We start from the raw sequence: 15,488 nt of genomic DNA, 5'->3' as shown, positions 1-15,488 counted from the left end.
GCTCAGGAAATCGTTGGACAGGACCACACCTGGCATTTGAAAATCTTTCCAAAGGTAAATCCTGCCCCCTGGGAGGCTCAGGAATTTTGGGATACCACAGACCTGTGCACAGGTGGAATTCCAGGAAACAAACCCGATTCATTCCGAATTTAAGCGTGGAACGCCTCGCGGATCCAAGGAAAAGGAGCAGCACATTTCCCCACCTGGGATATTCCAAGGGATTTTTCCAACCCCCTCAGGAATTCCTGCCCAGGAATTGCTTTTCCTCTGAGCAAAAGAGGGGAAAAAAGTTTAAAATAAACTCTGCAGACAGCAGCATTCCAGCAGCAGGAGTTCATTCCTGACAGGAAAAGATTCCTCAGGAAATATCTGGGGCTCCAGCTCAGCTCAGCAGAATCTCCTTAAACCCCTCCAGAGTTCCAGGGATCCTCAGGACAAGGGGCCATGGAAACAACAGGACTCATTTCAGAGCTATTTTTAAAAGGTTTTTTTGTTTGTGGTTTTTTTTTTTGCTTCTGGGCTGCCAGTTTCCAGGAGTTGTTTGGAAAATGAGATTTTAAAAATGTCCCGACGCTCACGGAACAAACTGTGCTGGAGCAGCAGCTCCCTCTGCTCGGATACTCCAGGGATGGGTTTGACTTCCCAGCTTCCTTTCATCCAAAAACAAACCCCCCCAAAAAATCACCTTTTTCCTCCTTTTAGAGGGCAAAATAGCAACAACAACAACAACAAAAAAAAATATATAAAATCTGTATTCAAACCCTCCAGTTCGAGCAAATGCCTGCAGCTGTTCCAACCAGACCAAACCAGGGACAAACCCCTTCCCTGCTCCTGAGGTTTAATGGAATTATTTCAGCCCAAAGCCTCTGCCAGGATCCAAAGGGGATCTTTTCTATCACTGACAGCATCCTAAAAATGGCAGGAATTTCTAAATCCACTCCAACAGCATCCTAAAAACGGCAGGAATTTCTAAATCCACACCAACAGCATCCCAAAAACTGCAGGAATTTCTAAATCCACACCAACAGCATCCCAAAAACGGCAGGAATTTCTAAATCCACACCAACAGCATCCCAAAAACGGCAGGAATTTCTAAATCCACCCCGACAACTGCGTGGAAGGGGAAGAGGAGGTGGAGGAGGATGCAGCTGAGGGGGAATTCCTGACACTGTAAATACCAGAGGGGATGCTGAGGTTTGGGATTCCTGGAGTGCCCTTGGAAAAGCCAGCAGGAATTTGCTTTGTGGTGTCCTGAGAGCAGCTGAAGGCAGCAGAGTTATTCCACGGGTTGCTCCAACAAACTGGGAATTTCTCCAGTAAAATATTAAATATCAAGTTGTTTAAAACCCCTCAAAACGCCCCACTAAAATAATCCTGATAAACCAGCCCTGCTTCCAAATGAATCCACCGCTCCCCAGGGAGGGAATATTCCCCTTTTTTTTTCCTTCCAGCTGGGAAAACTTCACCACAGGAAAGAGGGAAAGGAGGAAAATGTCCAGAGGAAGGATTTGGAAGCAAAACTTTGGGTTTAAATGTGGCTGTTTCGCCTCAGAGCAGCTTCTGAGGTTGTTTCAATGTGGTTCGTGTTACACAAGTGCCCTCAGTCTCCCAGGATCAGCAACTTTATCCAGGCAATTAGAGAAAAAATTAAATGTCTTAATGACCCCTGGGAAATGGGATCCATCCCTGATTCCTGAGTCAGGGCAGCTCCATTTCTGCAGGAACTACGTCCCCAAAAACGGGGACTTGTGTCACTTCAAGAACAGGGGGAGAAGCGAGAGCAGGAAAAGCTGTTCCTAAAAATCAGAGAGGTGTGAGAGAGTCCAGATTGGAACCACACAGGGATTTAAAAAGGAGGGGAAAATCAGGATCACGGGATCATTGAGGTTGGAAAAGAGCTCTGGGATCATCAAACCCAAACTGTGCCCGATGCCCACCCTGTCCCCAGCCCAGAGCTCCGAGTGCCACCTCCAGCGATTCCTGGGACACCTCCAGCGGTGCCAACTCCAAACCTCCCTGCGCAGCTCTGCCAAGGCCTGAGCACCCTTTCCATGAGGAAATTCCTGCTGCTGTCCCACCTGGAACGCCCTGAGGCCGCTCCCTCCTCTCCTGGTGTCCCCTGGGAGCAGAACCCACCTCTGGACATTGGGAATGTTCCCCTGATCCTGCTTTTCTGCAGGCTGAGCCCCTTCCCAGCTCCCTCAGGAATTCTCATCCCCTCCATGGATCAGCACCACAGGTTCAGTCCTGCCCCTTCCTGCTCCAGAAACATTCCCAGATCCAGGTCCAGGGCTGTATTTGTCACATCCCTAAAAACACCCCGCTATAAATAGCAAATTATCCAACAACTGCACCAGGACAACCACCCCAAAACATCCAGGGCTGAGCTTCCAATCCTCCTGAGCACCCAGGGCCGCAGAAATCCCCCCCTTCCACACTTCCATAAAAAAAATCTGTGAACAAAGATTTCCTCGGAGCTGGAGCAGGAACTTTTCCCACAAGAAATTACAACAACAACCTCCCTGAGTTTTCCTCTGTTTTTTGGTGTTTTTTTCCCCTGTTTTCCTCCTGGTTTGGATAAACCTCTGACTCCCGGCCAGGCTCCCAGCAATCCCACATCCTCCTGGAGGACACCCCAAGTGCACAAATTAGGGCAGAGTGACGTAAATGGGACAGGGAAGGGACATTTTTTTTTCCTTTTGGGTTGGTTTTTTGATGTTTTTTTAGGAAAGTGAGGCAAGAGGAAGCGCTGCCAGGGATGGAGGGAAAGCAGCAGCGGTCACATGAGGATGTCCAGCCCCAAAAGCAGCTGCTAATGAGCGTCTCAGTTAATTACTCGCTGCGATGAGGAGCTGGGGGCTGGCAGCTCATCCACGGCTCCGCTGCCAGGGACACAGTGCCCTCTCTTGGAGATTCCAAATCCAGCCCCACGCCGGGATTGAGGACAAAAAACCGCTGGAATCCCCTAAAAAAAACCCCGATTTCTGCCCAAGAAAGAACTCTGGCCTGGCTGGTTATTCCTCGGAGGAACAGGAGACACCTCTGGAGCTGCTCCTGAGGCAGGTCAGTGACTCGTGGCCCTTGAATAACCTTGGGATATTCCTATCAAAACTCGGATCTTTTGCGTAAAATTAAGGATTTTTTGTAGATGGAGAATATTGAAACGACTGAGGAGGGGCGAGGAGGGGTCTGGGACAGAAGGGATGGAAGGATCAGCTAAATCCAGGACAAAAAAGTGATGGAATTCAGAGCAAGCATTCCAATTTAGAGGCAGGTGATCCACATCAGGTCTGTGTGAGTCCCCAGGGCCACCTGAGGTCACCCCCTCCGTGCAGGGACAGTCCCCACTGCCCACCTGGCACAGGTGACCACGGGCAGCAGGGCTGGACGGGGCCTGGAGCACCCTGGGATGGTGGAAAGGGCTGGATGGGACTTGGGATCCTTCCCACTTAAATTCTGGGTGGAAAATGCCCTGATTTGGGGCTGGATAGGTTTTGGGATCCTTCCCACTTAAATTCTGGGTGGGAAATACCCAGATTTGAGGCTGGATGGGCTTTGGGACCCTTTCAACCCAAATTCTGGGTGTGAAATGTCCAGGTTTGGGGCTGGGTGGGCTCTGGGATCCTTCCCATACAAATTCTGGGTGGAAATCGTCCTGATTTGGGGCTGGATCAGTTTTGGGATCCTTCCCACTTAAATTCTGAGTGGGGAAATACCCAGATTTGGGGCTGGATAGGCTTTGGGATCCTTCCCACCCAAATTCTGGGTGGGAAATGCCCTCATTTGGGGCTGGATGGGCTTTGGGATCCTTCCCATTCAAATTCTGGGTGGAAATCGCCCTGATTTGGGGCTGGATCAGCTTTGGGATCCTTCCAACCCAGATTCTGGGTATGAAATGCCCTGATTTGGGGCTAGATCAGCTTTGGGATCCTTCCCACCCAAATTCTGTGTGGAAAATGCCCTGATTTGGGGCTGGATAGGTTTTGGGATCCTTCCCACACAAATTCTGGAAGGGAAATGTCCCGATTTGGGATCCTTCCCACCCAAATTCTGGGTGGAAAACGCCCTGATTTGGGGCTGGATGGGCTTTGGGACCCTTCCAACCCAAATTCTGGGTGTGAAATGTCCTGATTTGGGGCTGGATGGGCTTTGGGATCCTTCCAACCCAAATTCTGGGTGTGAAATGTCCCGATTTGGGGCTCAGGAGGTGTTTGGGTGTCCGTGGGTGCTGCTGGCACCTACCTGGGCAGGTGTCCCCACCTGGTCCGGCACACAGGGCACTGGCTGCAGGGGGAAAAGGACAAATCTCCTAAAATAAAAGAAATGGAGGGAATGTTCAGCAATCGAAAGGATGCTGCAGGGAATTCCAGCTCCTCTCAACACCAGGTTTGAGCCCAACAGCTGAAGCACCTCACACCTTTTCCCCCATTTCCAGTAGCCCCATTTTTCCCTGTTTTTTCCCTGATTTTTCTCCATTTTCCCCCTGGTTTTTTTCCCTGGTTTTCCCCTGGTTTTTTTTTTTCCCTGCTGGAATCCATCCCAATCCAGAACAATTTCAATCCACCCAGCCACAGCAGGGTGTGTGCTTTCTTTACACTTCCATATGTTCAGGATCTGCCTTTGAATTTTTTTTTGGCGGGGGGTGAAATCCTAAAAGTGCTCTGAGGAGAGGTTTAGTGGGGTGAGGCAGGTGGCACTCCAGGAGGCTTTTTCCGTGCTCGTCCGTGGAATGTGGGATTAAAAACCCCAAATTCCATCAGCTCAGACCTGCCTTTGAACACATCCATCCCAAAAGAGATTTTTTTGGTGGAGCGGGGAAAGTCTCTCCCTGAGGAGAGCGCTGCCAGGCTGTGCAATTCCACATCCGAGTCTGAAGATGGCTCCATGGGAATGAGGGAGATCAGCCATCCATCCATCCATCCATCTGTCCATCCATCTGTCTGTCCATCATCCATCCATCATCCATCCATCATCCATCCCTCCATCATCCATCCATCCATCTGTCTGTCCATCATCCATCTGTCCATCCATCCTCCATCTGTCTGTCCATCATCCATCCATGCATCCATCCATGCATCCATCCCTCCATTATCCATCCATCTGTCCTTCCATCCATTATCCATCCATCATCCATCCATATGTCTGTCCATCCATTATCCATCCATTATCCATCTATCTGTCCATCCATCCATCGTCCATCCATCATCCATCCGTCTGCCTGTCCATCATCCATCCATCCATCATCCATCCATGCCTCCATCATCCATCCACTATCCATCTGTCCGTCCGTCCATCCCTCCATTATCCATCCCTCCATCCTTTATCCATCCATTTCTCCATCCATCCATCCTTCCCTCCCTCCATCCATGATCCATCCCACCATGCATCATCCCTCCATCCATCATCCATCCATGATCCATCATCCATCCATCCATCCATCATCCATCCATCGTCCATCATCCATCCATCCATCCATCATCCATCCATGATCCATCCATCCATCATCCATCCATCCATCCATGATCCATCCATCCATCCATCATCCCCTCCATCCATCCATCTACCCCCCCCACCCATCATCCATCCATGGATCCATGGATCCTTCCCTCCATCCCCCACCTCCCCAAAAGCAGCATCAGGAGTGGATAAACAATTCCCAATCCCCTCCATCAATCTCAGGGGATTTGTCACAGGCTGAAATGAAGGAAGCAGCCCCATCCGTGATATTCCTGAGGCTGGGAGAGGGGAGTTTCAACAAAAGAAACCAGGGAAAAATAACCTGAGCGACTCATGGAAGTGAAAGACAAGGAGAGTGACAAAGATTTTAGGAAAGAAAGGGAAGAGGAAGGCAGAGCTGCAGCGTTTCATCTTCTGTTCCTCCCCACAACGAGCCAATTAAAAAGCCCACACACGAAATTAATTCCAGTTCCAGGGGAGCTGGAAACACAGAGCCAGTATTTAGGTTAGGGAAAATTGCTGCATTCTGCTCCTTTGTCAGGTGGCAGAGAATGACATCTGCAAAAGGGAAAAAAATTTAAAAAGAGAAAGAAAGAAAGAAAGAAAGAAGGCAGAGTTTGGATCCCAGCACAGCAGAAGGAAAGGAAATTGAGGGAATTCAGGGGAGGGTTTGAGGATTTGAGGATCCTCATCCCCATGGACACGGGGACAGGGCACAGATCTGCGCAAAGATCCCGATGTCTTCCCTCTTCCCGGCTGCCTCACAACTTTCACACCTCATCAGTTCCTTGTTTTGTTTTAATCAAGTGGCCAGGACGTGGTTATGGAGCTCTGCTTCCCTAAAAAAAAAAATAAAAAACAACCCTCCCTTCCTTCAGGAACCTTCCCAGTGTTTCGCTTATCCCTCGGAAAACACCTCTGATAAAACCCAGCCCCACCGACGTCCGGCGGGATTTGTCACCGGCTCCAGGGTAAACATCCCGGCCAGGTTTGTGCTCCCGTCCCGGGGATTTCACTCCTCAGCAACCCCAGCAGCAAAACCCCGGAGAACCGCTCTGTTCTCGGCAGAGAAACCCTCCATTCACACTGGAATTTTACGGGGAGCAAAAATATAAATTATTATCCCAGGTTTTGGGGTTTTTTTTCCAAGAAAGCCAAGCAGGGCTGGTGCTGCAGGAGGGCGGCGCCAGGCTGGGCTTTCCAGAGAGAACTGCTCCCTGAGTAATAATTAACAGCAAAACCCAGCCCTGATAAAAACCAGGGAGCAGCACCTGGAGCAGGGATGCACGGGGAGCCAGCAGGGCCGGGCCGGGCTCCAGGAAACTCGGGATGTTTGCCTGGTCCTGTTGGGAACAGCAGGAAACAGCAGCCACGGCATTGGGAAAACTCTCACCTCTTTGTCTGGGAACTGGGAAAACTCATCCCTTTGTTTGGCAATTGGGAAAACTCTCATGCCTTTTGTTTGGGAATTGGAAAAACTCATCCCTTTGGGAATTGGGAAAACTCTCATGCCTTTTGTTTGGGAATTGGGAAAACTCATTCCTTTGGCAATTGGGAAAACTCTCATGCCTTTTGTTTGGGAATTGGGAAAACTCTCATGCCTTTTGTTTGGAAATTGGGAAAAGCCATCCCTTTGGGAATTGGGAAAACTCTCATGCCTTTTGTTTGGCAATTGGGAAAACTCATCCCTTTGGCAACTGGGAAAACTCTCATGCCTTTTGTTTGGAAATTGGGAAAACTCATCCCTTTGGAATTTGAAAACTCTCATGCCTTTTGTTTGGGAATTGGAAAAACTCATCCCTTTGGCAATTGGGAAAACTCTCATGCCTTTTGTTTGGGAATTGGGAAAACTCATCCATTTGTTTGGCAATTGGGAAAACTCTCATGCCTTTTGTTTGGGAATTGGAAAAACTCATCTCTTTGGGAATTGGGAAAACTCTCATGCCTTTTGTTTGGGAATTGGGAAAACTCATCCCTTTGTTTGGCAATTGGGAAAACTCTCATGCCTTTTGTTTGGGAATTGGGAAAACTCATCCCTTTGTTTGGCAATTGGGAAAACTCTCATGCCTTTTGTTTGGGAATTGGGAAAAGCCATCCCTTTGGCAACTGGGAAAACTCTCATGCCTTTTGTTTGGGAATTGGAAAAACTCATCCATTTCTTTGGGAATTGGGAAATCTCATCCCTTTGTTCCCTGATCCCCCTGGAGCTCACCCATCGGGGCCTCCAGCTGCTGCTTGGCCGTTCCCATTCCCGGTTTTGCCATTCCCAAATTTCCAGCTCCCAACTGGGAATGTTTTCCCCTCTCTGTTCCCTGCAAGGTCGGGCTCCTGGAGGAGCCTTTGCCGTGACAATGCTGGGAGAGCCTGGGAGGGGACAGAGGTGACACAGCTGCCCTGGGAAGGGATTCCAGGTGTGCTGGGATACATCTGGATGGGGATGGGAGGGGTTCCAGGTGTGCTGGGACACATCTGGATGGGGATTACAGGGTTCCAGGTGTGCTGGGATACATATGGATAGGGATTACAGGGTTCCAGGTGTGCTGGGATACATATGGATGGGGATTACAGGGTTCCAGGTGTGCTGGGATACATATGGATGGGGATTACAGGGTTCCAGGTGTGCTGGGATACATATGGATGGGGATTACAGGGTTCCAGGTGTGCTTGGATACATATGGATGGGGATTACAGGGTTCCAGGTGTGCTTGGATACATATGGATGGGGATTACAGGGTTCCAGGTGTGCTGCGATACATATGGATGGGGATAAGAGGCCGTAGGCACAGCTGGGAACCAGCATGAGTCCCGGGAAATGAGGAATTGTCTGGGGTGGCTGAGGGCACTTGGGTTGCCCAGCTGGATCCTGAGGGGATATTCCTGGAGATTCCTTGGGATCTGCAGCTCCAAGCTCTGCTCTCTGGGAGCAGGGACAGGACCAGGGAACGGCTGGAGCTGTTCCAGGGGAATTTCAAATGGATCTCAGGGAAAGGTTCTTCCCCTCAAGGGTGCTGGGGCACTGAATTCCTCAGGGAATGGTCTTGGAGACTGTCAGAGCTCCAGGAGCCTTTGGACAACGCTCCCAGGGACAGGATGGGATTTTGGGGTGCTGGATCAATGATCCAGTGGCTTCCAGCTCAGGAGATTCCAAGACTCCACGATTCCATTCCACGATTGTCCCTGTAGCTTCTGAGCACCCTCAGCTGCTCCTGCCCCGCCGGCACCAGGACAGCGCGGAAAACCTCAAATCCTCTCTCCCTTCCCAAGGAATCCGCGGGAAAGCTGCCCCTGAACCCCCTCCCTGCACAGATCCCCCAGCCCTGGAGCACAGAGCTGCTTGTTCCCTTTCCTCCCAAGCCTCTGGCCGGGCTGAAATCCCCGGACAACTGCCGGGAGCAGAACCCCTCAGCTGCCGGCAGGACTGCGATCCCAGAGCCTCCTTGCAGGAACTCCAGCCTTTCCCTGGAATCTCCGGAGCTGCCACGGGCACAGGGGAGCTGCTGCAGCCGCAGCCTGATGAGGGAAATGAAACACAACTCAACCAGAGCGCTCTAAGTTGATAGAAATTGGGGATTTTTATCCCAGATTCCACGGATGAGCACAGAGGCCTCCTCGAGTGCCACCTGCATCATCCTCACTAAAACTTTCCTCTGAGCACTTCCAGACTTTTCCCCTCACCAAAAAAAAAAAAAAAAAAACCCCAAAAAAAAAAAAAAAAAAAAAACTCTTCTGGGATAGATGGATTCAAAGCCAGGCCTAAATTGATATAAATTGAGGGTTTTTTTAATCCCAGATTCCAGGGATGAACATGGAAAAAGCCTCCTCGAGTGCCACCTGCCTCATCCTCACTAAACCTCTCCGTTCAGTACTTTTAGACTTCACTCCCCTCCCCAAAAAAATCTCCTCTGGAACAGATGGATTCAAAGCCAGGCCTAAGCTGACATAAACTGGGATTTCTGATCCCAAACTCCAGGGATGAGCACGGAAAAAGCCTCCTCCAGTGCCGCCTGCCTCATCCTCCCTACACCTCTCCTCTGAGGACTTTTAGGATTTCACCCCTCTGCCAAAAAAACCATCTCAAAGGCAGCTCCTGAGCGCACTGAAGTGCGAATAAAGCACCCCGAAGGCCGGGGCAGAGGCTCCATCCCCGCCCGGAGCCGGCTGGCATCTGGGGCTCCGTGCCAGGGATGTCCCTGCGCCGAGGACCAGGACAAAACCCCCAGGACAGGGAAGGGCAGAGCTGGCCCCACGCAGATCCACGCAGAAATAATTTGGGAAAATGAGCTGGGGTTGGAGGAGAGCACCACAAACCCCCGGGGTGTTTAACGGAGCCTTTTCCTGCTCGGGGTGAGCTCCCAAAGCTCGGGATTCACACCAAAAGCCCTCAGCGCTGCGCTGGAGAGGAGCACGGAGGAGGTGGGGCTTTGGGAAGAATTCTGATTAGGATCTTGGAATCTCGGGATGGTTTGGGTAGGAAGGGAGCTCAAAGCCCATCCCATTCCAAGGGCAGGGACACCTCCCACTGTCCCAGGTGGCTCCAGCCCGGCCTTGGACACTCCCAGGGATCCAAAGACAGCCACAGCTCCTCTGGGAATTCCATCCCAGCTCCTCAGCATCACCACAGCCAGGAATTCCTTCCCAATATCCCACCCAAATCTCCCTTTTCCCAGTTTAAATCCATTCCCTATGTCCTGTCATCCCATGCCTTGTCCCAAATCCCTCTCCAGCACTCCTGGAGCTCCTTTAGGCTCTGGAAGTGGCTCCCTGGAGCTTCTCTCCTCCTACCTGGCCTTGGACACTCCCAGGGATCCAAAGACAGCCACAGCTGCTCTGGGAATTCCATCCCAGCTCCTCAGCCCCCTCACAGGGAGGAATTCCTTCCCAATATCCCATCTAGCCCTGCCCTCCTGGAGCTGGAAAATCCATATCCCTCAGGATGGACCAACTCAGGAGCTTGGAGAGAAGCTCCAACACTGAGCGTGGTTCCCATCCCACAGAGCAGGAAATATCCCAAAATCCTGGCAGGAATGGGATTCCAGCTCTCCTGGTGTCGTCCTCACTCCCAGCTCCACCACCAAACCTTCAGGGAGCGCAGCAGCAACCACGGAAAAGCCTCTGAATTCCACAAAATCCTGCTCCTAACGAGATCCCTGGCAGAGCCAGGAAAGCAAACTCGGAATATTTATAGCCCTGGATTAGAGCAGGATCTGCTGGGAATCCAGGGAATGGAGCAAATTCCCATTCCTGGAGAGGTGGCAGAGGTGACAGATTCATGGGCTCTCGCTTCCCAATCCATCTTTTTTTTTTTTTTTTTTCCCCCAGCACATTTACACAGAGTTTCTGCAGCTTTATCCAGCTCTGCTCCTGGGATCCTTTCTCATTCCCACTTCCTTCGGGCTGATGGGAATGCACGCAGGAATTAGGGACAGGTATCAATTAAATCCTGGAAGTGCTCCTCCACTTCCCACCCCAACCAGCAGCTCCACAACCACCTTTCAAATGGGGATGATGGTGTTATCCTGGAAGGAGTGGGTGAGGAGCACTGCCAGCCCTCACCAGCCCCCATTTCATTTCGACAAAACCCGGCAAAAAAACGGATTTTTTTCCTTGGATAATCCCACTGAAATCTGCAAAAAAAAAAAAAACCCCGCAGAAACAACCGATTTTTACAAGTCCCGCAATTTACAACCACCCAGAGCACGGAGGAGAGGAAACATTCCTGCTCGGATAAAACCTGGGAGAACGTTCAGGAAAATACAGATGTGGACAAAAGCTTTTCCAGGCTGTGGTGGGATGAAACGGGAACGTGGCCAGGGCCCGGCCCTCTTCCCACCCAACCACTCTGCTTTATTTCCATCACCAGCCCCAAACCCCGTCCACGGGCACTCGGAGCAGCTCGATACAATCAGTCCCAGCAGGAATCCAAACCCGTAATTACAGCAGCCTGCACATGGAAAACACCACGGAGGGAGGGATTATTTATGCAGGGGACAGGAGTTTCGAGGATGAGACAAATAAATCGGGGGGAAAAAAAAAAAAAACGGATTGGGGAAGTTTGGGCAAGGAAAGAAGCTGCACCAGAGGTTCTGTGGCTTGGTGAAATTGCAGGGAAAACGTTGGGCAGGGAGAATTTGTACCTGGAATGGTTCGGGAGTGCTGGAATTCGGGGAAGCAGCGCAGCCCCCCCCTGCCTTGGCTGTGAATCCATTTCCTACCCAGCTTTGTTCAGCCTCCCATAAAAACTTCCTGCCCCTCCACTGACCTTCCCCGAGAGCTTTTCCCGACCCTGGAGCCATTTCCACCTTCCCCAGGCTGGCAACACTTCTCTCTGAGAATCCCTTTGGAATCACAGCCAGCTTTTTTCCCGGATTTACCTCCAAACCACCTCTCCCAAAGGCAGCTCTGGGACTCTCCCAAGTTTTCCTGAACCGCTGGAAAACGCGGATTTGATCTTTTTTCCCCCCCCTGGCACCAGGGATGCACACAATGCATCTCCTCTGGCGGTTGACAACCCCTCTTCTATTTCAGGAATGCTCATCCGCAGGTGGAATTGGATTTCTGTTCCCATGACTGACAACACAACTCCATCCCGGCCTATGGCAGCTGCTGCTATTTTCAGCGCTCTGCCTCTCTCCAGTTATTATTCCAAAGGTGAGAACTATTTCCAGAGAACACCAGAACAGCGTTTTTCACACCTTAACAGGGGGGAAAAAAAAAAAAAAAAGGGGGGGGGGGAAATCACGGAAATTTTTTTTAAAGTTTTGCCACAGGGCGAAGAACTCTCCGCAGCAAAGAGCGTTAATGAGCTCGTGGAGAGTTAAAATGGAATTAAAAATCCCTGTTGGAATGGGGGAAATAGCCTTAAACTGGGCTGTCATGAAGATATTCCTCAGCAGCAGGCAGGGAAGCGCTGATTCCCTCTGTCCTGGCAATGCAGGAATGGGAATTATCCAGAGGAACAAGAATAAATCCAAAAAACCCGGCAAAACGGGACGGAATTCTGAGTCGGTATCACAGGTACCCCTAAAAACGGTGAACGTGGAGCGTGGAATTTGGGTTTGCACCGCAAAAAGGAGCAGCTTCATCCAGCGTGAGGGTTAAAGCTCCTCTGGAGCCTGTGGAACGGCTCAGATCCTCGGGAAGAAAAGCCGAGGGTGGGATAATGAGGCAGGGAATGTTAATTAGCAATCAGAGAGGGAGAGAGTGCTGGGATCAGGGAGAGGCACCGACTCCTCACACTCCGGGCACCTCATCCCGACGTTCCCAAGGCGTGGGAATCACAGCAGCTCCACTCCCACCCTGCTCACCCCCTCTGCAATTCCCAAAAATTCCCTCTCCAGCTCAGCCGCGGCCTCCTCCCCGTTGCCCGGGCCCAACAATTCCCGGAGCAATCAAATTCCGCTCAATTCCCGACAACATTCCCGAGCCTCGTCCTCCATCGAGGGAAGGAATTATTCCCACTCTCCCAAAGTAGGTGTTGCCCCGTGATTAATCCCTGGCAGCCACCCAGATCCGCTGGATAAACGTGGAATTCTTTCTTTCGCCTCCATGAAAAACGCAGTGGATAATCCCGGCCACGGCCCTGGGAAGTGAAGGTGCTGCTTTGGCACAGGTCAGGCTCAAAGCTCTGGATATTGGAATGTTGGTTAAAGGAATTTGGGTTGCGGCTCTGTTGGTGTAAATCCCCCCCCAAAATCCCGGGATTTTGCTGCTTTTTCCAGCAATGTGTTTGCAGCCAGGGCCTGTGGGGCACTGACAGGCACGGAATGGGCTGTGGAGTCGCCAAACCGGGATCGTGAGAGAGGATTTGGGTTGGAAAAGAGCTCTGGGATCATCAAACCCAAACTGTGCCCGATGCCCACCCTGTCCCCAGCCCAGAGCTCCGAGTGCCACCTCCAGCGATTCCTGGGACACCTCCAGCGGTGCCAACTCCAAACCTCCCTGCGCAGCTCTGCCAAGGCCTGAGCACCCTTTCCATGAGGAAATTCCTGCTGCTGTCCCACCTGGAACGCCCTGAGGCCGCTCCCTCCTCTCCTGGTGTCCCCTGGGAGCAGAACCCACCTCTGGACATTGGGAATGTTCCCCTGATCCTGCTTTTCTGCAGGCTGAGCCCTTTCCCAGCTCCCTCAGGAATTCTCCAGCCCTTTCCCATCTCCTTTTCCTTTTTTTTTTAAGCGAAACCAGGAACGAAGGGCTCAGTGAGACGAGCAGGGAATGCTGAGCTCGGGGATGCCGGAGCACCAGGAGCCAACTCGGCTCAGCTCACAGGATAAACTCGGGAGAGATAAAGACATATCTGTGATCACGCTGCTGGCTGTGCCAGAATGTCTGCTGGGAATGTCTGGATCGTGGATTTGTTTCCCAAAAAAAAAAAAAACCCCAGCGTGCTGCACGGCTCCAAGCAGACGGACAGACAGCCCCGGTCTGGAAAATCATGGAATGGTTTGGGTTGGAAAAGTCCCTCCAGTGCCGCGGCTGGGACACCTTCTCCTACTCCCAACACGGCCTGGGACAATTCCAGGGAGCACCTGGCATTTGTAGGGAAAGCAGGGACTTCAACTGGGAGGAAAAGCACAGAGAGAGGCCAGATCATCCTAAAAAAAGCCAACGGATCAGGATTCCGTGACCCAAACGATGGGAATGCCAAGGTTTCGTTGGGATTAGTGCAATTAAACCTGCCGGACGCTAGAGGAATTCCGGGGATGCTCCCACAGCACTCACGGATTCCAGGAAAAAGAATTCCCAAGACTTCACCCAGGAGCTCCTTGGAAACGCTGCCAGATCCTGTGGATCCCTGGAAATGCAGCGCCTGGAGCTTCCTGCTCACCACCAGAAGTGCTGAGACCACACTTAGGGACAGAATTCCCAAGCTGGAAACGCCACCAGGAATTCTCAGCCTTACCAAAAGGTCTTGCTGTAATCAAAAAAAAAAAGGAAATAAAGAGCCCTTCCCCGAGCCAGGCCTTGCTTTTCTCCCTGATGGAAAAGTTGGATGAAATTCCCAACACTTGTTTGGGAATTGCACCAGGACTGCTCGGAGGAGCAGCCGGGCCACGTCAGGATTTATGAAGCATAAACACCGAGCCCTTGCCAGCAACAAAAAAAAAAAAGAGAAGGAACTCAAGAGTGGAGGAAATGAGAAAAAAAAAACCAACCCACAAAAAACCTCCCAAAAGCAGCTCCAGAGAAATCCTCCTGCAGTTCCCGAGCTCGGGATGAGCTCTGGAGGGGTTAAACCACACCAGGAACGTTTAAATCCTGTGCGTTTTTCTAACAGCAGAGGAGGCAGAAATGGACAAAACGCCTCCAGGGCTGAAAAAAAACCCAAACAAAGCAAAACAAAACAACCTTTCCAAACTATTCTATAGATTTAAAAATAGATTTTTTTTTACTTCCAGAGGGGACAAGTTGGGAATAAAACAACAAAAAAATCATTTTTTGGGGGGCGTTAGCAGGACATCCTTGGCTGTGACGTGCCAAGAGGGGGAATCTCCTTCCCTCCGGAATCAGGGCCCCTTTTCCTGCTCCTCCATTCCCATTTGGAGCAAGATTATTTTTCAGATAACTCTGTTTTCCAGCCTGCTCTCTGAAATATGAAAATAAAGCAGGAGCTGCCAAGGTTTCTCGGCTTTTGCAGCTTCTGAGAAGTCACTAAAAACCCATCTTGAAGCGGAAATTCGGGAATGTTTTCAGCTGTACGGACCCAACCCAGGCTGAAGCACTTTGAAACTCCTTCTTGTCTGTCAGGAGGGGGAAAACCGCACGATAAATTATGAAAAAGCACAACCCTTAACTAAATTTCCTGTTTTGTGTCTCGGCGTTAACAGCGCGCCCGAATTTCCTCTTTTCTTTTTCTTTTTATTTTTTTTTTTGGTCCTTAGCGTCACAGCCGATCCTCACCCACCCATTCCACAAAAAACTGACCCTGAACTGCTGGAGATTCCAGCTCCTGCCGGGAATGGGAATGATCAGCTGAACCCAGAGCTCATTCCCAGGAAAAATCCAACTCCTCACACCCCTTAAAACAAAGATTA

The 15,488-nt window shown here is 50.9% G+C and overlaps 1 protein-coding gene and 1 long non-coding RNA gene across 2 annotated transcripts in view; one reads left to right on the top strand and one right to left on the bottom strand.

Moving 5' to 3' along the window:
• Window positions 1–15,488, bottom strand: part of GNG7 (G protein subunit gamma 7) — a 53,039-nt gene that overhangs the window by 33,221 nt on the left and 4,330 nt on the right. Inside the window, exon 2 of the mRNA XM_040086529.2 lies at window positions 4,243–4,309. The gene's annotated coding sequence lies outside the window, so the exon portion shown is untranslated. The remainder of the gene's footprint in view (window positions 1–4,242; window positions 4,310–15,488) is intronic.
• Window positions 2,851–13,683, top strand: LOC120763340 (uncharacterized). Its single transcript, XR_005704080.2, has 3 exons — window positions 2,851–3,063; window positions 11,983–12,105; window positions 13,630–13,683. It is a non-coding gene; the product is annotated as an uncharacterized LOC120763340 (long non-coding RNA).

The sequence above is a fragment of the Hirundo rustica genome, chromosome 26, assembly GCF_015227805.2.
Source record: "Hirundo rustica isolate bHirRus1 chromosome 26, bHirRus1.pri.v3, whole genome shotgun sequence".
Taxonomy (NCBI): domain Eukaryota; kingdom Metazoa; phylum Chordata; class Aves; order Passeriformes; family Hirundinidae; genus Hirundo; species Hirundo rustica.
This window is presented reverse-complemented; position numbering and strand designations above follow the sequence as displayed.